Consider the following 27803-nt stretch of genomic DNA (forward strand, 5'->3'; position numbering starts at 1 on the left):
GCCTGGGTGACAGAGCAAGACTCTGTCTCAAAAAAAAGATAATAGAAAAAAGAAAAAAGAAATTCCAGTGAACCATGCTGTAAACACATGTGCTGCCATCTAGACTTTGTTGTGCTATTTCTAGAGCACAGGGGGAGTAGATCTAGCATAATTCTTAAGGGCTCTAGGAGTTTGGGAATGGTGAATGAGCAATGGCTTCTACTTAGTCACCAGCTGCATTAGCCCCTCACAACAGAGTTAGCCTGTCCTTTGAGCTTTGAAGCCAGACACTGGCTTCTTCTCTCTAGCTATAAAAGTCCTAGATGGCATCTTCTTCCAATAGCAGGTTGTTTTGTCTACATTGAAAATCTGTCATTGAGTATAGCCACCTTCATTAGTTATCTTAGTGAGAACTTCTGGATAACTTGCTGCAGCTTCTGCATCAGCTGCTTCACCTCATATTTTTATGTTACGGAGACAGCTTCTTTTTCTTAAACCTCATGAATCAGTCTTTGCTAGCTTCAAATTTTTCTTTTGCAGCTTCCTGACCTCTCTCAGACTTCATAGAACTGAAGAGAGTTAAGGCCTTGCTCTGGATCAGGCTTTGGCTTCAGGGAATGTAGTGGCTGGTTTCATGTTCTATCCAGATTACTACAACTTTCTCCATATCAGCAAAAAGGCTGTTTTGCTTTCTTATTACTCGTGTGTTCACTGGAGTAGTACTTTTAGTTTCCTTCAACAACTATTCTTTTGCATTCACAACTTGGCTAACTGTTTGGGGCAAGAGGCCTAGCTTTTGATCTATCTCAGCTTTTGACGTGCCTTTCTCACTAAACTTAATCATTTCTAAGTTTTGATTTAAAGAGAGAGATTTGGAACTCTTCCTTTCACTTGAACACTTAGAGGCAATTGTAGGGTTATTAATTGACATAATTTCAATATTGCCATGTTTCAGGGAATAGAGAGGTCCATGGAAAGGGAGAAAGAAGGAGGAACAGCCAGTTGGTAGAGCAGTCAGAACACATACAACATTTACTGATTAGGTTCTCTACCATGGACATGGTTCATGATGCTCCGAAACAATTACAATAGTAACATCAAAGATCACTGATTACATATTGCCATCACAGATACGATAATAATGGAAAAGTCTGAAATATTGAGAATTACCAAAATGTGACACAGAGATACAAAGTGAGCACATGCAGTTGGGGAAGCGGCCCCGATAGACTTGCTTGAGGCAGGGTTGCCACAAACCTTCAATCCGTAAAAACAAAATGCAATATCTGCAAAGCACAATAAAATGAGATGTGCCTGTACAGAATTCAGCCTTGGCAGAATAGATGCATTTTGATAATGGAGTGCATGGGGAAATTTAAGGCAGTTTACCTCCCAGATCGCCCAGCAGGAAACATGATGTGGAGTGTCTCTGGGGAAAGGAAAGAGATAACAGAAGAGATGTTGCTAAGTTTTTGTAGCCCCAAAGACCAATCTCACTTTGCGTAGCTCTGTCTTGGATCTTGAGGGAAGTAACAAGTGTGATAAGATTCTATTGAGGAAAGAACTGCTGGGTTGGTGGTCTTCACTTGCCAGTGATATTCTAGATGAAAAACTTGAATAAGTCTTCTTCTCGTAAGTCAGCATCTCTAAGCAACCACAAAACATTTATTCATAATTAAATATTTCAAGCTATTGAAAGACACCGCACATCATAGCTTTTCCTTAAGGCGATGTTCCTCAAACTTCTCTGATAATAAGGATTACCTGGACCATCTTAACTATTTCCAGAGAGGTTCTCATTAAGTATCTCTGGAGTAGGAAAGGCAACTCTGGAGAATTCCTCTTTATAAAACAGACATCCTTTCCTAACAGGCCAGAGTGGACTTGCCTACTTTCCTCCCTGTCCTGCGAGTCTGTGTGCTTCAACCACCATCTGGACCAGTTCTGCAACACCTATAGACCCTGCACTTACATTGTAGCTGTGTTATCTGAAGCACTAAAAACAGGTGAGCGCAAGTAGGTGGTAAAAATCCATCTGCTGAGTCAGAGTGGAGGTCTTTGAAAGGTTGGCATATGGCCTTTAATTGTGTCATTGAAATCAGCTGTGGATGGGAGACAGACTTAGTATACCCATCAACAGAAAATAAGGGTAAGTTCAGAGAAAGATGCTATTAAACCTCAAAGAGACAAAAGCTGTGATGTTTATACTGGGCAGAAATATCTTTGGGCAAGGAATGCAATTGATTTTTCTTATGGAAAAAATAACTGCCTAATGACATCGGAGAGGTGACGGACACAATGGACTTGGAAAATCCTATGGTGGAGAAGTAGGTGTGATATTCACACTGTGCGTACTTTACAGATTAATCAAAAATATTTTCTACATCACCGTTTTGTTGTACTTTAGAATTATATTTTCAGAGGAAACTAGATTTTAGAGAAAAAAAACAAAAGGAAGCCTGTGAAATCAGGAGTAAACAGTAATGCCAATTAAGCACTCGTGCTGGGAGCAAAACAGAGGCCTCATTGTGTTGAGCCACAGCTGAGCCAATCGCCCAAAGGAACTGGTGGACTTCTAAAAACAAAGGTCAAGTTTCAAGTGAATCACTCAGCAACAAAATGAAGCATATTTTGACCATTTAATAAAGGCTGCTACAAGATAGGAGTAAAGCTTTGGTTCCAAAACTAACCATGAAGAACTCATTTATTGCATAAAATATCTTAGCAAATACATGATAACCAGGGGCTCAGACCCTTCAGGATTGATGGGCTGGGTCACTCCATGAGACAGGAGCCGAGAGGGAGAGGGATCCAAATAAGAGAGGGGATGAGCATCATTTGCTGAGTTCGGGCCAGCTGTAGCAGCACTGGCTGTTGTTCATTTCAGTAATTCTCCTCTTATACATTGCCCAGAAATCAGGACCAACAAAGATCCTGGACAAATTGTCCCTGGATGGAAACAACTTAAAGAGAGAAGCAAGTAGATCTGAGTAGCCTGAGAAGCAAGAGGTAGACAGTGCTGGATACTATTGGCACCACACCCAGATCCTAACAGGCCAGTGCAATTATCACCCAACTTGTGTTAGGATGACTGCTAACTTCTCAGAACTGTCCCCTTCCCCAGAGAATGACCCTCTTCTGAATAGCAGATGTCTTACATGGGTCGGTATAATCCCACCCTGATGCAGGGGCAGTCTGAAGTCAGGGACAAATGGACATGTTTCTACAAAAGCTAGGCCTCTTGCCTCCAGGTGGACCAGCTCTGTGTGTCATTCTTCTCCAGAGTTCCCTGGAGGTCCAGGCTGAAGCTGAACTCGATCTCCCCATATATTTAGAAGGAGCATGCCCTGTGCAGTTTTGATTGCTCAGTAGCGTCTTCTATGTGCTGATCATGAAGTTCAATATTTTTGCATCTTAATTTTTGTTTGCTTGATTTGTAAGTTTCTGAAAAGTTTGTATTAAAATCCCCCTCTATGACTGAGGGTTTATCTTTATTTATATTTCTGTCAGTCTTGCTTTATATGATGTGAGGCAATGTTACAAAGTGCATACAAATTTAAAATTGCTATATTTTCCCAATGTAATAAAACTTTGGCCATTCCAAAGTGACTTTATATCTGGTGATATGGTTTGGATTTGTGTTCCCGCCCAAATCTCGTGTCAAATTGGAGGAGGGGCCTGGTGGGAGGTGATTAGATTATGGCCGGAGATTTCCCCCTTGCTGTTCTCGTGACAGTGAGTTATCACGAGATTTGATGCTTTAAAAGTGTGTGGCACTTCCGCCTTCGCTCTGTCTCTCTCCTGCCACCATCTGAAGAAGATGCGTGCTTCCTTTTCGCCTCCCACCATAATTGTAAGTTTCCCGAGGCTGCCCAATCATGTTTCCTGTTAAGCCTGCCGAAGTGTGAGTCAGCTAAACCTCTTTTCTTCATGAATTACCTAGTCTCAGGTAGTTCTTTGTAGCAGTGTGAGAATGAACTAATACACCTGGTGATGCTTTTTTCTTTAAAGTAATATTAGTGTAGCTGCCCCAGGTCTCTTCTGCTGTGTATTTTTCATCCTTTTTCACTTTCTATTCTTTAAACTTCTTTTTTTTCCCCTATGATTTAAACTTTAACATTTTATCTTTTTACTTTCAACCTTTCTGAATCCTAATTTTTGATATACTTCTGATTGTGCATGTTTGTCTTTTGATTTAGTATTTTGATCATTGATCTGCCCAGATTTCCATTTGAGAAAACCTGCTGGTGGCAAATAGTTCCTTTTTTGTTGTTTATTTGACAATGTCATTAATTACTAAGTCTTGAAAGATGAATTTGTCCTGATATAGTAAATTCCTAGTGTAGTTTAGCATTTATATTATCTCAGCACATTGAATATAAAATACCACTTCAGCATCTTCTAACAAACTAACAAACGTTTCTATTTTTTTTTTGAGACGGAGTCTCGCTCCGTCGCCCAGGCTGGAGCACAGTGACGCGATCTCGGCTCACTGCAAGCTCCGCCTCCCGGGTTCACGCCATTCTCCTGCCTCAGCCTCGGAGTAGCTGGAACTACAGGCGACCGCCACCACGCCCGGCTAATTTTTTGTATTTTTAGTAAAGACGGGGTTTCACCGTGTTAGCCAGGATGGTCTCAATCTCCTGACCTCGTGATCCGCCCGCCTCGACCTCCCAAAGTGCTGGGATTACAGGCGTGAGCCACCGCGCCCAGTCACGAACGTTTCTATTTTTGAGAAGTCAGTGCTCAGTCTATATGTTTTTCTATTGATCTTTTTATATGTGTGTGTGTGTGTGTGTGTGTGTGTGTATATATATAGGTATATATATAGGTATATATATATAGGTATATATATAGGTATATATATATAGGTATATATATAGGTATATATATATAGGTATATATATAGGTGTATATATATAGGTATATATATATAGGTATATATATATAGGTATATATATATAGGTATATATATATAGGTATATATATATAGGTATATATATATAGGTATATATATATGTATATATTTACTCTTTGTGTTTGTTTTTCTGGAATTTCTCCATGATGGATTTATGTGTGGATGTCTTTTTATCTATTCTAGTTGAGATTTATTAGACGCGGAACTCATGGATTGGTATTAATTATTTCTTCTGCTTGTTCTCTCATTCTGGGGCTCCGGTTTATGTACATTAGCCCATCACACTTTATCCTTCATGTCTATGGATCTGTATTTCCTTTGTTCCTTTATTATGTATTCTGAATAGTTCTTCTGACCTGTTTTTCAGTTCACTTATACACCTTGCTGCATCTAAAAAGCTATTAAACCAGTCTTTTCAGTTATTAATTTCAAATATTTATTTAGTTTTTGAAATGCTATTTGATTTTTTATGTGGCTAGCTGTTTTTTTATTTCCTACAGATATTTTTAGGTTGCTCTTTATTGATTTGTGCTCTAAACATAATACAGTTATTTTATATTATATGTCTGGCAATTTCAAAGTCTAAATATTTTCTGGATCTGTTTTTGCAGTCTAATTTTTTCTGAAGATTCTTCATCATGGTGTCTAATTTTTCTCTCTGTGTTGCTTATTTTTTCAACAAGTGGTCTCTGAAAAATCTTTTACAAAATTTTTTGAGACTTAAGATGAAAATGGTTTCACTAGGGAGGATTTGTTTTAGCTTTTGTCAGACACCTAAAGACACCAACAGTCCATAGTACAAGGATGACCAAAATTCATGGCATGTGATTTTTTGTATCACCTGTGGGAAGGCATTTTGTCTAAAAATCTGTGCTAGTGCTTGCTCTTAGTTATAAATCCTTGGGGACAATGCTTCCTCATGCTCAGCTTCAAGGCAAATCTTGTCCTCTGACTTCTCAAGTCTATGGAATCCAATGGAAGATTTATAGCTTTTTCTTTTGCTATAAACAAAAGTTTAATTTAAACTGGATAGGCAAATTCCCTTATGGTAGAAATGCCTTCAACCTCTGCTTATATTCCAGTATTCATTCTTGTTGCCTCCATTTCGCCTGATGATTGCTGACTGTCTTATCAGCTCTTGGATGCTTTTAGGAAGAATTAAAATTTTTAATATTTAGTCTAGCTTTTATAATTATATTTACCAGGAAGCTTATCTAGAAAATCTAGACCACTTTTTCTCCAGAAACAGAAGTCACTGGACGCTTCTTTGAATCTTTCACAAAATACTTGAGTAGATGTTTTCACCTCCTTGCTGCCACATGAACTAGGGGGCATGCTTCTACCTTAGGGCCTTTGCACCTAGCCTTTCCTATAAAGTACTCTTCCCTCAGAAATCTTTTGAGCTTACTTGATCCTTCACTTGTTTGGGCTGTTTTTCAATTTTTATTTCAGAATTGGGGAACATGTGAGGGTTTGTTACAAAGGTATATTGGATGATGCTGAGGTTTGGAGTACAAATGTATCTGCCACCAAAGTAGTGAGTATAGCACTCTATAGGTAGTTTTGTTTTGTTTTGTTTTGAGACTGAGTCTCACTCTGTTACCCAGGCTGGAGTGCAGTGGCGTGATCTCAGCTCACTGCATCCTCCACCTCCCGGGTTCAAGCAATTCTCGTGCCTCAGGCTCCCAAGTAGCTGGAACTACAGGCGTGAGCCACCACGCCTGGCTAATTTTTGTATCTTTAGTAGAGATGGGATTTCACTATGTTGGCCAGGCTGGTCTTGAACTCCTGATCTCAGGTGTTCCGCCCACCTCAGCCTCCCAAAGTGCAGGGATTACAGATGTGAGCCACTGTGCTCAGCCTCTACAAGTAGTTTTTTCCAACCCTTATCCCCCTCCCTCCCTCCTCCCTCTTGTATTCCCCAGTGTCTGTTGTTCCCATCTTTATGTCCCTGTGTACCCAATGTTTAGCTCCCACTTGTAAGTGTGAACATGCAGTTTTCTGTTTTGGTTTCTTGTTTCTGCATTAGTTCACTTAAGTCCTTAGCTTCCTGTATATTAACTTCCCAGTCAAACCTTCACTGTCTACCCCATCTAAAATGCCATCACCCCAATCCATATTTCTTATTTTTTCATTTAAAACAATCTTTACTCCTTAGTTCTTTTAGATACCCAACATTCTCTATATTTTACTTATCTTGCCCATTGTCCACACCACTGAAATAGAAGGTTCATCAGGGCAGGGGTTTTGTTTGTTTCACCCATTTGCTCTATCCTTAACACCTAGAACAGTGCTTAGCACATACTAGGCATTTAAAAATATGTATTGAATGAATAATGGAACAACTGCAGTCTTGGATCCTGTCTTTTAAGGACATAGACTAGTGTTTTAGAAATGCAGGACTGATGTAGCACAATTGAATTATTATGGAAATGTTGGAATAGCAAATTAGAATTACAGCTAAAAATAAATAAATTGCTAAACTTTGGGTCTGGCAAATAAGGGCATCTGTCAATAGTTTAAACAGGAGAGCAACCAATCATGCAAGTCAGTTGTAGAAGAGAGTGTACCTTGCACTGGAAGAAGAAAGCATAAACAGTACAAAGCATATTATTTCAGAGGATTTGTTCTCTACTCCCATAGTTTTACTTTTTAAAATTTAAAATATATGCTCTTTGAGAGTAGGGATTTCTGTCAGTTTAGTTCACTGCTATATTCTCTCCCTCAAAAGAGATCTTGTATATGCTGTGTGCAATAGTTACTTTTTGAATATGTGATATTATGAATATTGATGTTGACATTATTGTTGAGTAAATTAAATTATACATATGATTATGACATGAATATAGCTACAGCTTACTCAGCAAGTCTTTTAGTGAGATGGTCAATAGAAATCCATGATTCAACTGGATATCTTGATAGGCCACCTCGAATTAAGTCTTCAATGAACAATGTTTATAGAAAAGTGGATTTTGGTGTCAAAGCAAAAGCTACTGCAGAAATAAGCATCTCTTTTGTACATAAGTCTCTGCCTATCTACCAGGGTAGTTTAGAGGTATTCCCTATAAGTCACTTGTAGCAAAAGGTATGCTCTGTGCGTATATAGATGGAGCCACTAGTAGTCCAGCCTTTCTGTGAAGAAAACGGCACCCTCTATTATGGGGTGACTCAACACATATCAGGGATTATGGCTTGGAGAAAATATAGCAAGGCCTGGATTTCAGCCCCATGCATTCCCTCAGCCAGGTGTCTGTGCAGAGCATGACTTGCACAATCCGATATAGTGAGCTCATGTGTGGATGGCTTTCCAGAATGTTAGTTTGCATGTCTACTAGCGGTGCACTGTGAGCCTGCCTCACCCATCCTCTTCAGTGTTATAGTCTATAGTCTTTCCAGTTGAAATGATGAAAAATCATATCTCATTGTTTTGTTATTTTACCTTTTCTTGCTTACCTGGTGAGTTTGACTTTTGAACTACATTTTTATGTATTTATTGTTTTTATGACCTTTTTCTACAATTTGCTTATTTTGCTGGAAAACTAACGTTTTATTATCAATTTGTAAAATTTGATAAGATATATGTTGCTATATATATGTGTAAATGTGTACGCATTTATACATATACACAAATTATGTATATGAAGACATATATGTTGCTATTATTTTGCCAAGCTTATTATAATACATAGAAGAATATACTTTTTCTCTTCAGTGGTTCTAACAGTTGTATACTTTTAGTGAAAAACTGTTTTCAAAATCTTAAATTAGGAATTGTTAATAATTTTTTTCATAAATTTTATAAATATTTCTCCCATTTAGTATAGGTTTTACTTTTTTTGTGATGTATCAAAAGTTCAGTAAACTCTGTTAGCCTTTTCCTTTGTGGTTTTTCCCTTTGTTTTTATGCTATTAACATGTATCAATATATTTATATTTATAAATCTATATCTAGCTTTGTTCCATTTAGAATTTAGTTAGAGTTTGGTATCAACTGAAGACTTAGGTCATTTTATTTTGAAAAAAAATAGCTGTCCAAATATTTCATCATAACCACTAATGTTTACTGTATTTAGAATATAAGGTTCAATTTTGATTTATCTTTTCTGTGATATGATGTAAATGTTAACTCTTGAACAAAATTTATTCCATTTTAAGTATCTTCCCCATAAAATGCACTTAAATAGTTAAAAGAAAAAGTCTTATTTGCCAACTGCCACTATTATAGTTCTTTTCTATTATGTATTAGTCATATTGTAATTATTTCTGCAAATTAATTTTGGAAAACCATTTTATGCCATCCACAAAAGTAACATGTTAAGATTTTTAGTGACATTTCATTAAGCATTTGAGTTACCCTGTGAGTAACTGACATCTTTGTTATTGTCTAGGAAGATGGCATAGCCCTTTTCATTGAGTTCTAATTTGATAGTTCACATTAAATTTATGTATTTTTTCTTATAAAGGCTCCATACATTTCATGCAGAAGTCATTCTTAAAAGTTTTAAATATTTGGATAACCATTGGCTCTGTGATTTTCCCTATTTATATCCAAATTTGTTATTGCTTTACGTAGATAAAATATCTAGTTTTGTACGTTTATCTTGTATTTGGCTACATTTCTGATCTCTTAAGAATTCTAAAAGTATTTAGTTCCTTCTGGATTCATGTATGTTGCTTATTACTTTGCCAAGCTTCATGTGAGGCATAAAAGAAGATACACTTTCTTTTCTCTTGAATGGTTTTAACATTGGTCTACCTCTAATGAAAAACTATTTCCCAGACCATAGGCTTGCCTGAGGTTTGCATGAACCTGGGGATGTGGAATGATTGGCAGAAACCATATTAACCACCTTCATATCCACTATAATTTCAACCAATGAGTACCACAGAGTGAGTTATGGTGAATCGTTTCCACAGAAGAAATTTCCTGAGAGATTTCAATCCTGTTATATATAAAAATTGTCAGAAGTAAACAGCACTAGGTCAAAAAAGTTTTCAACTTATGTCAGCTCCTTTAGTGCATACATGAGACCTATTTTGTTCATTTCTGTATCCCTAGAACCTAGAACAGGACTAGAAAATAGTAGAATTCAACATCTATTTCTTTATTGCTGTTGAATATAAATTTGGAGAAGTCAAATTGCCTATAGGAGAAAAATAACCTGATACTGACAAATCTATAGGCTTTGGAGTGTCTGCAGCATCTACTAGTGTGTATTTAGAGGGAATTTTTGATAAGACTCAAGATTTTGAGTGGCATTTTATTAAGCATTTGAATTACTTTGTAACTGACATCTTTGTTATTGTCTAGAAGAATGGCATAGCCCTTTTCATTGAAGTCTAATTTGATAGTTTGCATTATATTGATGTATTTTCTCTTATATGGGTTTCATACATTTCATGCAGAAGTCATTCTTAAAGAGTTTTGAATAAGACTCTTATCCAAAATTCCCTCTAAAAACACGTTAGTAGACATTGGTGGTTGTCTGACCAATTAGTTCTCTCTCCCCTTGGCCATGTGCTCAGGGCAAGGGCCAATCACCAACTCAAATGAACAGCCATGTTAATGCTGTTTCCGCCTTCAGTAGTTGTGTTAGGCATAGGCATATGACATAATTTTGTTCAACAAGGCTTGTGAGGTAGAGGGATCAGACCTTCTGAGAAAGATCTTTTTCATTCTTAAAAAGGAACATTAAGTCAGAGACACGCTTTACTTCCCAGAGGATATTCTGAGTGAGTTTTATGAGTTGGTGAGGTTTAGACTGGACACAGCCATCTGGTAACCATGAAGGGACAAGTCTGAGACCAGAGCCAACAGCCTGAGGATGAGGGGCAAACACAGAGGAAGAATCTGGGCCCCATGAGGTCAACAGTGAGCTGCTAAAATTAACCTGAAATTTCCCTGCTGGGAGACATTGTGTTGTGAAATAGTTTTATACCATCTTTTACTAGGTTTTCAGTTACCAGCAGTTGGATGCACCCTGTGATCCAATGGATACAAATGAGATTTAGAAGTGCACCTTAACTTAAATAAAATAAATAGCCTTGTCTAATGTATTAACGAGAAAGACATTTTTGTCTTATTTATATGTCTTATATTCTTTGAAATGAAATAAATGACCATATATGCTTGTAAAGAGAGGGAGTCTACAGATATTTGGAGAAAGGACATTCTGGGTGGAGAGAACACAGAGTGCAAAGGACTTGAAGTTAAAGTGCATCCAGCAATCTCAAGAGTAAAGGGGTCCATGTGAGTGGAATAAGGTGAGCAAGGGAGAGAGGAGCAGGAGATGGGGCTCAGAGATAAGCAGGTGAGGTGCAGGTCATGGAATGGCTGTAGGTCATTCAAAAAACTTTGTTTTTTTATATTTCCCCAAGAAATGAAAAGATTTTCAGCAAAAGAGCACAGTGGTCTAATAATGGCTTAAGAATCATTCTGGCTAAGTTGTCTAAGGGGAATAAGGGCAGAAGCAGGGAGACCTGATTAGCTGTCTCCCGCTATTCGGGCAAGAGCAGATGTTGAGTTTGAGTGGGAGCGGTGGGGATGGTGAGATGTGCGCTGATGCAAAATCATTTCCAAAGGATCTGACAGGAATCACTGAAGGGTAGAGTGTGGGCAATGAGAGAGAACGTGGACTGTGAGGAGTCAAAGATCACCCTGAGGTTTTAGGCCTGAGCCTCTAGAAAAATGAAGTTATGATTTATTTAGATGGGGAGGGCTGTAGGAGGAGCAGGTTTAGATGTGGGGTAGGGGAAAAACAAGAGCTTGGTTTTGACATGTGAAACTTTGGATGCCTGTTAGATCTCCAAGAGAAGACTCTGAGTAGCATTTGTAATATAGACATATCACAAAAGATAGAAGTATGTATCTATATACACATGTGTGTACATACATATATATATGAATATATCATTTATAGAAATAGTCATATAGGAGTGTATGTAGTTATAAATCTGGTAGTCTTCAGCATAGAGATGGTGTTTAAATCCTAGAAACTGGATAAAATCACCTAGGAAATCTCTTTTCTATATAGAAATATAGAAGTGGTCCACAGTCAAGCATAGGGCATACAATAGTTTCAAGGCCAAGGAGATGTGAATGGAGACACTCTGCATAAACAACTCCTTAAAGGAGTTTTGCTGTAAATGGAAAGAAAGAAATGATGTGACAATTGAAGAAGGAAGTACATCAAATAATTTTTTTTTTTTTTTTTTTTTACAGTTGGGAGACATAACAGTACACTTTATGCTGAACTGGTGGACAGGCAAAACATGATAATGCAAAGACTGGTAAATAAAGCAAGCATTGCCCTTGTGGAGAGGAGTGGGATAGGATCCAGTGGACAAAGGAGGGCTGGCCTGCACTAGAAGGCAGGTGATTCATCCACTCATTCACACTAGCAGAAAAGAAGGCAGAGTGCAAGGTCCTAAAGGCAGGGAGTGGGTAGTTAGCTGGCACAAGCTTATGAAAATTTCTTCTAATTGATTTTATTTTATGTCAGTGAAATAGGAAGAAACTCATTAAGTGAAGGTGAGGATTGAAAAAAGATGTGTTGGAGGTTTGGGGAAAAGAAAGTTATGCATTAGTCAACTAGAAGAATGGAGGAGAAGCTGGATTGGACTGTGGGTGATTGCTAGAAATATTAAGAACCCATGAAGGAGAGCATCAGGATAAATAGCTAATGCACATGGGACTTAATACCTAGGTGATGGGTTGATAGGTGCAGCAAACCACCATGGCACACGTTCACTTAGGTAACAAACCTGCACGTCCTGCACATGTATCCTGGAACTTAAAATATTAAAAAAGAACCCACTGGAAAGAATTGATCATGAAGTTAAAGTGAGATATGTACATTTTTGTCCTAGCCTTGCTCAGTTATGTGAGTGAATGTGATGATAATGCAGTCTGCTTTTGTCAGGATTGTGGTTTGGCCTGGAGAGTAATACAAAAATCTTCAAGTCCAGTGCCACGGTGGCAATGTCTCCTGTGGCTGTGTTTCCCTTAAGAAGTTTAAGTCAGATTCATGTGACTTTCTCAGGTCATTGTATCTTGTGTGCTAGCATAGAGCTTTCAGAACTCATCAGCCCTTCTGCTCATGAAACATACCTATCCTCAGAGAAAAGATGAAAAATGAAAAGATGTATCATCAAGGGAATAAATGAGCCATTTGGAACCACATCAAGTAAATAAAATATTTCTCTAAGAAATATGCATTGTGGTTTATCACCAAAACCATTGAACCTCATTAACCTCAGTGATAACGTACACAATTGGTTTTGAGATGTTTACAGCTGGAGTCTACCAAAACATAAGGCTATTAGAGAGTAAAAGATATGGGAAATATATTCATTGGCTGGATACATTATTCTACATTAATATTTTCCAAAGGATTAATTTGGCCTCATCTTGGTTCAATACTGTCTTTTATGGTAATTAGCATATATCTTCTTATTTAGATTTTGAGGCTCTGAAAAAGAGGGCCTTATAAGGCTTCACATAGTCTTTTTTTCTGTGTCTTGTACTTTTGTTTTTTTTAACCCAGTAAGGAGCTAAATCAGTATTTGCTTAATGAATTAACTACCAATTAATTCACAAATTCAGTTGTTCAAGTTTTAAGTGCTTTGTATGAATAATGGTCCCTTTGATGCAATGGCTATTTTTAGGGAGACAGTCAAATATTTTTATATTAGGAACTAAAAATTTTCCATTCCCTGACCAGAAATCAATCTCAAAACACAGCCATGATAATGTCTAATTATGAAACCACCAGGGAACCAAAGCTTCCTATTTTAGTGTGAAAATAAAATAGAGGATGATGTTGAATAAGTGTGTCCTCATTAGCCTTCAAAACATTCTCACATTGTTGGACTGGAAAAACCCTAAGAGGCTGTTGGCTTTATCATCTACTTCCAGGCAGGATGATAACTAAATCATACCGAAAATATTGTTGCCTTTCTTAAATAAAAATCTTCAGTGAAAACTATTTTATAAAAATGTTTTAGTTATAAATTTTCATGATGCTGTATAACAAATTAAAAATTACAGACATGATCTGATTTTTATGTTTTCATCACATCAAACAATTGGTGTAATAAATCTTCGTAACTAAATTTTTGGACTCAAATAATGGTTTTCTTATTTGATATTTCATCATTGTTTAAATTTCCCAGAAGCAGGCTCTGAGATGAATATTTGTGTGCAATTTTAAAACAAGTGCTCCCAGGGGAGACTGACATCGAAGTAGAAGGAGGACAGGAGGTAGAAAAGAGAACTGTTCAGTCTCAGGCACAAGACCCACAGGGACTGGAACTTAGCATGATTATGTTTGGGGATTCTAAATTATAACTTATACCTCAGAGTTGTCTAAACCTAAGGCAGATTTGCAGTTTTTCACCCAACAGTCATTAGTTAATAGCTTTAGGAGGGTAAATAAGGAGGGGGGAATAAAAATAAACATTTAGGCACTTCTGACTCTGCATTTGTTGACAAAGTGGCTCGATAGTCTGAGGGCAGTGACCTGAAGTTCTACAGGAGCTGGCGCATCCCACCTATACCAACAGAAGTTGCGAATCTCGGGGAACCTGGACAAGGCAGCAGCTATGTCTGCTACCCATGGCAGGTGCCTTCAAGATGCTGAGAAAATACAGCCAACACATATAAAGCAGTTACAGTGCAGTGCAAAAATTAATTAACTAGTTGTCATTATAAGTTCAACATAAATTGAGACTGTGAAGATTATCCATATGGGCTGAATGACACTGATCAGACATTGAACTAAATATGTCTTTAAAAATGTGAAAGATTTAAGTACATGGAGAAGTAAGGGCATTTCAAGTAGATGCAAAAGCAAGATTTTTGAACATCAAGAAACAAGTGTTGAGGTGGAATTAGGAGTACACAAGGTTTGCTGGGAAAAGGAAGAAGCAAGATTGGGCAGGGGGAGCCATCAGACTTCTGTGCTGACCTGACATTGCCTCTGTGCCAGCCCTGTGGGAGGCCCTTGTTCCGTGATTGCCCTAAGATTATACTACATTTGGCTCAAATGGCTGGACTCTCAGATCACTGCTTTGTACAGCCAGAGACAGACCATCCTGAGAATATCGTGACCTTGGTTCAAACCTGTTTTTGAAGGGGTGAACAGCTGATGGCGTTCAGCCTACCCTACTCCTCCCAGCTGGTTAACAAGTACTTTTCTGAAGGCAATTCTACACTATATAGCTTTATTTTTGTTCTTATGGCTAAGTGCAAAATGTCAGAAATTATGAATGCTTGTGAGACAATATCAGGCTATTTGTAATGGAATAGAAACCACCTTGGTAATCATAAGAAATATTACAGATTGTGAGAAATATTCCTCGGGTCTGTCCTGCTTGTATTTCTCATCGTCTTGCAAACCTGGTGTCAGTCTTGATAGTACTTAATAGATGTACACTGAGTTTTTTTTTTTTTTGAATAACTGAATGAGTCTAGGCATGTACTTGTTGCTATGGGAAGGGTATGGGGATGATCCAGTGTTCCAGCTGAATCAAAGAAAACCGAGTTACCTGAGAACACGTGGCAGGGAAGGAGAAAGAAGTAACTGAAGTGGAAAACAGATGGGTGCAGAATAAATTTTACCATCTTTATTCTTTGAACTAAGGCTAATTCTGTTCCAAAAGAAGCAATTGACTGTAAGCACAATGCTTTCTCTATAATCTACTAGCATGATTATCTTGGTTTGTATGCCTGACTTTTGCAAGCATCGTGTTTCCACCTCATGAAGTTGTTGTATGAGTTAAACAAGATAAAATATCACATCTTGTTTATTCCAACAGGCAATTATTTTGTTCACATTTTAGACAAATTTGAAATTGGATCAATAGCAATGAATGGCATTTTGCGATCTCTGTTGGTAAGTCACGATGATGCACAAACATCCAAAGCTCTGACTTTGAAATCTGCAAAACTGGTGTCAGGAACTTGCAAGAAAATTCTGAGATAGTAGCAGAGCAAGTGAGTTGTGTTGAGCACGAGTGGGCCATGGTGACTCAACTGAGTTCAGGAAACTTCTAGAAGTTGGAATAAAAAATTGGGCAGCTATAGAAATATACAAAGAGCTCAGCACCAAAGGGATTTGGCTTCTTTCATAGGTTGTATTAAGTAAAACTACATCACCTGCACTTAAGGACAATATATAATCAGAGGGTGATATATTGTATGAAAAACACAGTCATACGATTCCAAGTTGAAAAGTGAATAGTTGGACTCTCCAAAGGAGTTTTAGGAATATCTCAATTTATTTCACCTGTGTTTTCTTTTTATTTCTATATAATAATATGCCAATATAATGATGTTTTGGTAAACAAGGAACCACATATATGATAGGGATCCCATTAAGGTTATAAAACCATATTTTTACTGTTTCTTTTCTATATTTACATATGTTTAGATATACAGATACTTACTATTGTGTTACAGTTGTCTCCAGCATTCAGTACAGTAATGTCCCGTACAGATTTGCAGCCTGGAGGAAATAGGCTATACCATACAGCCCAGGTGCGTGGTAGGCTATCAGGGTGTGTATGTACACTCTGTGATGCTCACACAGTGATGAAATTGCCTAGTGATGCACTTCTCAGGGAAGACCCTGTTGTTAAGCAATGTAGAACTGTAATAGGGAGATATGACAAAAAATATACTTCTAAATAAGCCTAAAATATCTCTTTCAATAAATATAAAATTAAAATCTAACTGATAAGAGCATGTGTCATAGTTTAGTTTGCCACATTTTTTTCTTTTACAGTGGTACATAAAATGATGAAAAATCTCTCAATGGATGGTTGTATTTGATAAACTATGGCATGGAAAGTAATTGATACATCATAAGTTCTCAATGAAAGTGAATGGACTGGATTTTTTTTATTAGTTGTTACTTACCAATCTTCAAGAACTTAGGTAAGCCATTATAAAGAATTCTTTAGAATAACAAACACAATAAAAATAAAAATATAGAAGATAAACCATCCAGTTAATATCTTCTTGTTCCATAGTATAGATTTCTCATTAACAGAAAGAAGTATATGCTGTTTTTTTCTGCTTTTATGTCCAATCAATTATAAATAGACCTAGGAAGATAGTTAATTTAAAACATGACAATTAAAAAACAATGAACTGCATTTTCTTTCCATTGTATTAAATAGTCTTTCAGTACACCAGGACACTTCTAAGAATATTTAGGTTTTCAATAACTATTTAATGTGAAGCTTCATTTGACTCTACAATGCCAAACTGACTGATTTAGGGGCTAAAGTAACTGAAGGAACAAGTTGCTTGACCATTTCAACCAGAGCTTGAAAGGCAAGTGTAATTTATTGTGTTGCCTGGTCAAGAGGAAGGCAGAAGGTGATAGGAGAAGTGGTAACCGACTGGGCTACCCACAGAGGAGGTAACAAGCTGCTGGCTTTATCATTCAATACTTTTCTCAGTCAAGCTACTTTTTTTTTTTTTTTTTTTTGGTTACTGGTCTTATATACCCCTCCTTTTTTCCGTAAAGAAATTCATATCTTACTGTTAGTAATTGATCTAGATTATTATATCAAATAAAAATTTCTATGACTAAATTTCATTTTCTGTTTATGAAAATGAAAAAGTTTTGTGCACAATTTTCATCACAATAAGGCAATGTTTATGGCAATTTGGTCAAAGAAATTACATCAAAATCCATATAATATCAGTTTTATAAGTTGAATATTATTATGGGAAAATGCTTGGGCTCTCATGTGGGCTTTTATACTGTGATTATTATTCCCATAACACGTTTTAGTGTCTTACACAACTCAGGACAGAGTCTGTTGACCCTGGCGCTAGCACACAACCTCATGAGCTTCTCTCTTCACCTATGGAACCTGTATTTAGTTTGTTGCCTGTGGTTCCCGAGTGTAGCTCTAGTGGACCAGGCTGTGTAGTAGGAAAGGTCTTGGCACAGAGTTCAGATCAAAGTACACATAAATGAAATATATTTTTAACTTCTGGAAACTTATGCTATATAAAATAGCTCTATATGAATGCCTATTAGCAGAAGACTCATACTTGTTTTCATCATTTCCAACTCTGATATGTATGTAGGATATATATATTTTTATTAATCTATTGTATATAATATATAAATAAAGCACCAATCCTATTGACACTATTCCACAAGATAAGGAAAGAGGGAATCCTCCCTAAATCATTCTACGAAGCCATTATCACACTAATACTAAAACCAGGAAAGGACATAACAAAAAAAGAAAACTATAGACCAATATCCCTGATGAACATAGACGCAAAAATACTTAACAAAATACTAGCTAACTGAATCCAATAGCATATCAAAAAGATAATCCGCAATGATCAAGTGGGTTTCATACCAGGGATGCAGGGATGATTTAACATACGCAAGTCAATAAATGTGATACATCACATAAACAGAATTATAAACAAATACCACATGATCATCTCAATAGATGCAAAAAAAGCATTTGACAAAATACAGCATCTTTTTATGATTAAAACTCTTAGCAAAATCGGCATACAAGGGACATACCTTAATGTAATAAAAGCCATCTATGACAAACCCACAGCCAACGTAATAATGAGGAAAAGTTGAAAGCATTCCCTCTGAGAACTGGAATAAGACATGGATGCCCACTTTCACCACTTCTCTTCAACAGAGTACTGGAAGTCCTACCCAGAGCAATCAGCCAAGAGAAAAAAATAAATTGTATCCATATCAGTAAAGAGGAAGTCAAACTGTCACTGTTTGCTGATGATAATATTGTATACCTAGAAAACCATAAAGACTCCTCCAAAAAGCTCCTAGAACTTATAAATGACTTCAGCAAAGTTTCAGGATACAAAATTAATGTAAACAAATCAGTAGCTCTGCTATATACCAACAGCGACCAAGCTGAGAATCAAATCAAGAACTCAACCCCTTTTACAATAGCTGTAAAATAAAAATTAAAAAAATAAAAACCTTAGGAATATACCTAACCAAGGTCAATGACCTCTACAAGGAAAACTACAAAACACTGCTGAAAGAAATCACAGATGACACAAACAAATGGAAACACATCCCATGCTCATGGATGGGTAGAATCAATATTGTGAAATTGATCATACTGCCAAAAGCATCTACAAATTCAATGCAATTCCTATCAAAATGCTACCATCGTTCTTCACAGAACTACAAAAAAAATCCTAAAATTCATATGAAACTAAGAAAGAGCCCACATAACCAAAGCAAGACAAAGCAAAAAGAACAAATCTAGAGGCATCACATTACCTGATTTCAAACTCTACTATAAGGCCATAGTCACCAAAACAGCATGGTACTGTTATAAAAATAGGCACACAGACCAATGGAACAGAATAGAAATAAACCCAAATACTTAGAGCCAACTGATCTTCGACAAAGCAAACAAAAACGTAAAGCAAGAAAGGATACCCTATTCAACAAATGGTGCTGGGATAGTTGGCAAGTCACATGGAGGAGAATGAAGCCAGATCCTCATCTCTCACCTTATATAAAAATCAACTCAACATGGATCAAGGACTTAAATTTAATACCTGAAACTATAAAAGTTCTAGAAGATAACATCAGAAAAACCCTTCTAGACATTGGCTTAGGCAAAGATTTAATGACCAAGAACCCCAAAGCAAATGGAACAAAAACAAAGATAAATAGGTGGGACTTAATTAAACTAAAGAGCTTTTGCATGGTAAAAGAAACAGTCAGCAGAGTAAACAGACAACCCACAGAGTGGGAGAAAAATCTTCACAATCTATACATCTGACAAAGGACAAATATTCAGAATCTACAAGGCTCTCAAACAAATCAGCAAGAAAAAAACAAACAATCCCATCAAAACTGGGTTAAGGATGTAAACAGACAATTCTCAAAAGAAGATATGCAAATGGCCAACCAATATATGAAAAAATGCTCAATATCACTAATGATCACGAAAATGCAAATCAAAACCACAATGCAATACCACCTTATTTTCACAAGAATTACCACAATCAAAAAATCATAGATGTTGGCATGGATGCAGTGAACAAGGAACACTTTTACACTGCTGGTGGGAATGTAAACTAGTACAACCAATATGGAAAACAGTGTGGAGATTCCTTAAAGAACTAAAAGTAGAACTATCATTTGCTCCACCAGTCACACTACTGGGTATCTACCCTGAGGAAAAGAAGTCATTATAAGAAAAAGATACTTGTACATACATGCTTATAGCAGCACAATTTGCAATTGCAAAAATATGGAACCAGCCCAAATGCCCATCAATCAATGAGTGGATAAAGAAACTATTATATATATATATATATATACACTTAGCCATAAAAAGGAATACTACTTAGCCACAAAAAGGAATGAATTAATGGCACTTGCAGCAACCTGGATGGGAGAGCATTATTCTAAGTGAAGTAACCCAGGAAGGAAAAACCAAATATCGTATGTTCTCACTCATGAGTTGGGGGCTAAGATATGAGGATGCAAAGGCATAAGAATGATACAATAAACTTTGGGAACTTGGGGGAAAAGAGTAGGAATGGGGTGAGGGATAAAAGGCTACAAATGGGGTTCTGTGGATACTGCTTGGGTGATGGGTGCACCAAAATCTCACAAATCACCACTGAAGAACTTACTCATATAACCAAACACCATCTGTTTCCCAAAAACCTATTAAAATAAAAAATTTTAAATATATATAATATATTTTATATAATGTATATTATATATAATATATTTTATATAATGTATATTATATATTATATAATATATTTTAATAGTACATAAAATATTTTGTATGTTAAAATATATAATATATTAAATATATAATATAAAACATACATATAAAACTTACATATTAGAGTTGGAAATGAAATATTTATATACATTCATATATAAATTATATGAATATATAAAACACACATATGTATATATGTATGTTTATATATGTGTGTATAATATACGTGTGTGTCTGTATACACACGTGTACATATGTGTGTGTATGTGTATCTGTTCATCTATTACTAGAAGACACTGTGGACAAATACATAATAAAAATATAATCATAGAAGTTCAGCATTAGAGAAAACTGATATTCCCTTCAAGCATGCCCTTGTGGAAACAGAATTTAGCAGGTTAAGAAACCTGGCCAAGGTCTTCAGCTATTGGATGACAAAGGCAGCAGCACAATTCATCTCTGAACGGTTAAGTCTCCATGCCACTTGTGTGCCTAGTTACGTGTGTGCCTAGTTACATCCTCCTGCTTATGAACAGCTAAATACCACTTTAAGAATTAAAAGTCTATTCATTGGCATAAGAGTAATATTTATGTGATAAGTTTCTTTTCCCCTAAAGTCAATGAAAATGACTCCTAGATTTTTTTCCTAAAATTTCCTTCTAGCATCAACTAGAACTGCCGAAATATTCAGAAGAGTGAAAGAATATTTCTCATCCCAGAGACTCCTAATATTTCCAGGTGTTTTTGCTATGTGGGAGGGAAAAAAAGCCCTCTGGTTCTGTGCTAACATCTGGAAAAGATGTTAACTATACACCTTTTTTTTTTTTTTTTTTTTTTTCTAATTCCACAGATCTGGCTCAGCTGAGAAGCTCTTTTTCTTGGAAATGCAAACTTACTTTTATTGCTGCCTGGGAATATCTAGCCTTCCTGAAAACTTTGGTGTGCCTTTTACTATTTGAAAACCTGGAAGGTGCCTTTGAGTGAAAATATTATTCAAGTAGGTTTTGAGTGAAATTGAGACTTTTTTAAAACTTCAAACTTGACTATAAGTGATTGTAACAATTAGTGCCACATATATATGGAGAGTTCAGTAGGTGCTGTTTATTATCTAACTGTAGATTGACTTTCTTGATGTTTTTTCATAATAGATAGAATTTTCTTTGTTTTTACATTTTAGTTGCCTAAATTCATCTCATTACTGCACATTGATTTTTGCCTTCCATTAAGCTTGAAATACTCTCATTTAGTTCAAAAGGTTGAGTTTAATCAACATGTTATTAAAATTTTTAAACCATTTATTATTCATTTATTCTATACTTCATTCTGTCAGCAAATACTTGTTGAGGCTTTTCTCTGTGCAAGATACTGGAGTTACAGCAAAGAACAAGAGAGAAATGGTCCCTGCTTTCACGGAACTTGCATTGAAATGGGGGAGTAGTAGATTATTCACAAGTAGATAAAGATATGGAAACAATAATATTAGATACTTGTAAGTACTATCAATAAAATGGGATAAAGGGTGCTTGGACAGGGGAGTGGCTTTAGACAGCACAATCAGGGATCAGCCTCCTCTTTCAGAAGGTGGCATTCGAAGAGAAGCCACTCAGCATGTAACCTGGGGGAGAGGGATCCTTGCAAAGGGGGCACTGAGGCAAAGAACAAGCTTAGGATGTTCTAGAAACGTGAGAAACAGCCTCTGAATGGTTGGAGAGTAGTGAGTAAGGGGAAGAGTAATGAGAGATGAGGTTAGACAGGCTGACGGAGCCACATCACGCAAGGCTTTGTAGGATTTGGGAAGTAAGTAATCAACAGAAATTTATGGAGCAATGTAATAATGGGAGGAAGAATCAGTGAAAGAGTGAGTGGAGATGGAAGGAAGGAATGAAGGAAGGGAGATATTGTGTAAAGATACACTGATTTTGCAGAGAAATTAAAATACCTAGAACTGAATTGGACAAGAATATTCTGCCTTTTCCAAGCATAGTAATGGTCAGAGCACGGCATACCTTGGTCTGAGTTGATATAGGTAATATGATAGGGGAGCGGGCAGCTGGAAAACGGAAACAAGTTCACAAAAAGAGATACACACATTTGAAACTGCTTTAACCAGTGCTATCTGTATTCGTGGTTATTCGAATTGCTTCAACATGTGTATAATGTGTAGTGTGGTATGTGTATGCATACATTGATCCGTATTTGTATCATACTTTAGATGTGCTTTATCAGTATAATGAATATTAGAATCAGTTTTTAATTGGTGGGATATATGTTGTTTAAGTTAAGGGGTTGGCTTGGAGTGATGCTCTTGCATAAATAAAGTGTTAAAACCAGCCAGCCCATCAGTTACACCAGCTTTGAGGTACATGAGGTCTGGAGGCCATGGGTTCTGGTTCTATTCACTAAAGACCTTGACCACAAGAGATTTGCCAATCCTGTGGGTGGTAAAAATGCCACTGAATATGCTTCAGAAGATTCAGAGGGAAGCTTCTATACAAAGCTTAGGTTGGTATATCAGAAGACAGAGGGGTAGGGATATTACTTTTCCAGATAGGCTGTGTGACCACTCTTGCATGTTTGCTGATAAATGCCTACGTGTTTGGCTATTTCAGGTCTGAGGCTCGTTTTCCTTGTGACAAATGCCTAATAGTTTGTGGGGCAGAAACTTACAGCTCTCCTTTCTCCCTCTGTTGGGAACCACCTGATACTGCTGATGTTGCCAAAAATCCATCTGAATGACCAAACCAGTTTGTGTTGGTCAACTAAGTCAGTGTCCAAAAAAAAGCAAACAAGTGAACAACAGGGCTTGGTATGAATATTTAAGATCTTCTAGCCCTGGGGAGATCTTTATCCACACCCACATTTTGATGGACAGTAAGGACTGCTGTCATGTTTGTTCACATTTACATTTCTGCAGTCTCAGACCAGTCCTTGGAGAAGCTTGAAGGGGTCAAACTGTCATATTCTCCCAAAGAATCTACTGGAGAAGTTATAATAATAATGCTTAATATCTCACAATTCAACTTGCCTTTAAAGCCCGGCATCACTTTAAAGTAAAAGAAAAGAGAGATTGTATCCAGACAAGCCATAATTAAAGAAAGGGTTTAGCCTAGAAAGAGCTTTGATCTCCGATGATGAATAGAAGTGTATGACTAGAAATAAAGCAACAAAGACTGGATTTACCAAGATTTCCAGTCATTTGCTACTAAAATCTTGAGGAAATTTACCATCTTATGCTTGCATTTCAGCCCCTGAAATGGAAGCGTCATGGGAATGCTTTCTGTAGTGGGGATGTTTGCACAATGAGTTTATTAATTGATGCATGTAGACAAGAGACTGTTGGGTGGTGCTAGGAAGAAGAAACCAGCACCCTCAGAGAAGAGGTAGGGGTAGTGCCCTGCCCCGTGCAGAGTGGACTTTACTGAATAGAACTTCATACCCTAAGAACTGGATTGCCCCTCATCACTCTGTGGTCTTGGTATACATATGAATCGCATTATTTTTAAGGGAATATGATCCTTGAAAACAGTTTTAAAAGACAAATGATGCACTACTAATAGACTTATGTAGGAATCCCCTGTCCCATCCTCCTACCTCCAGTGTGGCTACCCTGAAGCAAGAACCTTCAACTTCTCTACCCTGAATCAACTGCAGTGCCATTCTCCCCAATGGCATTTACCTCCATGTTTCTAAGTATGTGTTTGTGCTGCTTGTGGTTGATTTATGGTAGAGAAGACTTTAGCTCTCTCATATTACCATTCCATTTCCTCTATACCCCTGCTTCCTAATTTGGTGATATTACCAGTTTTCTATTTGCTTGGTTGTCTATGTACATATGGTTTGTTTTCCCCTTAATCCAGTGCTTCTACTTGTCAAATTTATCATGTCAGATCTGGTAGGTCCATTTTCTGTTCTCTTGAAGATCTGCCTTCTAAAGCCTCACATTGTTATATAGCAGTCGAGAGTAGTTGTTCTGCAACATAGAACTTGCCTTTGAAATTCCCCTTAACTTCATTATTTGTTCTTATTTTCATTTTTCTTCTGAGATTTATCTGAATTCCTGGATCCCATGTCTTCCCTGTCTTGATTTTTTGACCTGACAGTAGTGAATCAGATCTTCTATCAGCTTCCCAGGAAGGGGGCCAGGATGAAACATTTTTAAAAACCAATATATCTGAAAGTATTTTAATTAGCATGTATGTTGGATATAGAATTATGGGCTGAAAATCACCATCATTCTGAATTCCAAAAAAATTGCTTCCAATGTTACTATTAAAGCATCCAATACCACTCTAGTTCCTGGTTCTCTGTATGTGACCATTTATTCTCTTTTAGAAAGTTTTTTAAAAATATTACTTTCCTATTATTCTGAAATTTCCCCAAGATATTCCTTGGTTTCCATCATTTTCATTCATCTTTTTACCTGTAAAGTGAGACTATCCAATATGGAAACTCATGGTCTTCAGTTTGGGGAAATTTTCTTGAACTTTTCTTCAATAATTTTATCCCCTTTATTATTTTTCCTATTCCCTTTCCAGAACTCCTATCAGTTAGACGTCAAATCTCATAGATCAGTCATTTAATTTTTTAGGCTTTATTTGTATCTATGTTTTGGCTTTCATTTTTAGGAAACTTCTCCTCATTTATTTTTCAACCCTTTTAGTGACTTCTTTCCAGCTAATTTATAATTCACTTTTTTGGCACTGCATTCATTTTTGATTGTCCTATTTTTATGGCTGCACATTTTTGCAAGCCCGGATCTTCTTAGCTCTCTGAGGAGAGGGATTATACTTTCTTACTTAAGTTGCTTCCTGTTGCCTTCATCATCTATGTCATCTGAGTTTCTTTCATTTGTGCTTTGTTTTTTTAGTTGTTTGTTTTGACTTGGGCCTTTTATTTTGGAGGGGCTCCTTCAAGTTCTGGTGCCTAGTAATCCTTAGCAATCTTTTTATTAAAAGTGTGGTTTTGAAAGTCAGAGTGTAAATTCACAGTATCTTAGTAGGACCTATTGAGGGTGAGCTCCACCACAGATAATTTTTTTATGAAAGCCTCAGATATTCACATTCATATCCATTGTGTGTGTGTGTATATATATATATATATATGTTCAGTTTTCTAAAAACTAACAATTTAATCGATAGCCCCTGAGGGAAATAAGACTGGTATAGGCCAAGTAAGGAAACAGGGTGGATTATCACTGTTCAGTTGGCTCAGTTTCACTTAATTCCTATTTTCTTTCATACTGCCTTCTGCCATGTCCAGTATTCCTGAGTCTAAAGCCTGGGGTCTGAATTGGGAAAGAGGTAACTTCCTATCTGAAAGATCACAGGTGAAAATCTGAGGTCAAATTTCTCCTGTAAGAGTATTTATACAAATCTTCTTGTTAACCTCACACCTCACACATCTTGTCGCTTTCAGTTTTTGAATCTTTGAGTCTTTTCTGCATTGTTGACAGAAGCACAATGATGGAGCTGTCCAGCTCTACAGTTTCCATATATGAGAGGCTTAATTATGTCAATACTGTTGGAGGTAGAGATTAGGGAACTGTCTTGAATCTGAGTGACCAGCCTCTGGGAAGCCTGTCCTCTTATGCACAGGGCAAGTCTCGGTGAGAGGGGCAGCTGTGACTCATCAGCAGTTACTACTGTCATCAGCGAGATGGGTGGATACATGGGCCCCGGAGGGGGGATCTGGGAGGAACCACAACATCCACTAGGGAGACAGTCAGAGTCCAAATACAAAGTAACTTATGAACTCAGAGAGTATTTGGGCTTTATACTATAAACAATGGAGAGCTACTACAATATTTTCAATAGGGAATGGACATGATGAAATTTGCATGCTAGAAAGATGTCCTAGGGAGCAGGATAAATGTAGACACAAAAAGATAAGAATAAATGCAGAGAGACCAGTTGGGAGGCTATGGCAATAGTGTACGAGGTATAAGATGAAGATCTGAAATAAATACATTGAAGTGGAAGGCTAGATTACTAAGAGGTGGGCTCAATGTGATTCAGGGATTTACCAGAAAATCCAGATGAATTGTAGACAGGAACCAAAGGTAACTCTCACAATTATGTCTACAGGGAATAAGTTAAAATGATATGATTAACAAAAATTGGGAATATAGGAAAAGGATCTGGTGTTATATAGATTCAAGCTGAATCCACAGTCATCTCAGGGGGATACCTAAGGCCAAAATGTCATCTGACAATTGATCCAGAATCCACTATATCACCTGCATCCTTTGTTGACTCATAAATTTATTATTCATGTTGTACATTATTTTTAGTTATTTTTGCCATAAATATATATCGAGTATGTAATATGTATTGGGCACTATTTTAGATGATGGCAGAAAAAAGTGGTAGCCTATTTAATGGTAAACTAAGAATAGTAAAGCAACCGATGGGATCTTTCATAATATTTTTCTGGGCAAAATGAAGAAATAGGTTCATATCAGACAACTCAGTACACTTGTAAGTGGTTGGATGGCCTCTTCAATATGTGCTAAGAGGCTAATATTGTCTTAAGAAAGATTGTATCTAAACTTGGTCCTCAGCCTAATTTTTTTTTCAAATATCTTCTTAATTATTTGAATAAAGGTACTGATTGTGTGCTCATCATATTACTTTTGAGAGGGTGAAATAAATATAAAACAAGTAACCATAGTTATTTTTACTGACTGGATAAAAGAACAAAGCTTAGATGAAAAATAATAAAGATAAATATCAATTTGTGTTTGGGGAAAAATACACTTATAAAAGCACACAACTGGGACAACGTGGCATTCAAAAAAGTGAATATGACCTTCAGTTTTATTGGGAGAAATATAGCATATGAAACAAGAATGCTGAAAGTACTGATCTATTCCACATCCATTAGGCCACAGCTTCTTGAATGGTTTCAGTTGTATATATCATACTTTCCAAAAGGCATCCATCCCAGAAAAAGCAAAAATGCTCAGAAAATCAGGGCTTTAAAAGCTTGAAGTCATAATACGTAAGGAAGAGGTGAAGGCAATGAAAATATTTATCTTTAAGAAGTGTAGAATTGTTTGGGGGTTATATGGACTGGGGAATATACTATTACATCATTGAATATTTGATTCAAGGCTTGTGGCTAG

At 36.7% G+C, this 27803-nt stretch overlaps 1 protein-coding gene across 4 annotated transcripts in view; it reads left to right on the forward strand.

The window, feature by feature from the left end:
* Positions 1-3754: 3754 nt before the first annotated feature.
* The window catches only part of ITGBL1 (integrin subunit beta like 1), a 297260-nt gene continuing 273211 nt past the window's right edge, over positions 3755-27803 (forward strand). For 2 of the 4 annotated variants that reach the window (XM_054665533.2, XM_054665531.2), the window contains exons 1-3: positions 3772-3832; positions 16684-16835; positions 21531-21677. The gene's annotated coding sequence lies outside the window, so the exon portion shown is untranslated. Of the gene's footprint in view, positions 3833-16683; positions 16836-21530; positions 21678-27803 lie in introns of all 4 variants that reach the window. The other 2 variants (XM_009427199.5, XM_001150034.4) reach the window with 1 other exon arrangement.

This window comes from Pan troglodytes, chromosome 14 (assembly GCF_028858775.2).
Source record: "Pan troglodytes isolate AG18354 chromosome 14, NHGRI_mPanTro3-v2.0_pri, whole genome shotgun sequence".
Classification (NCBI taxonomy): Eukaryota; Metazoa; Chordata; class Mammalia; order Primates; family Hominidae; genus Pan; species Pan troglodytes.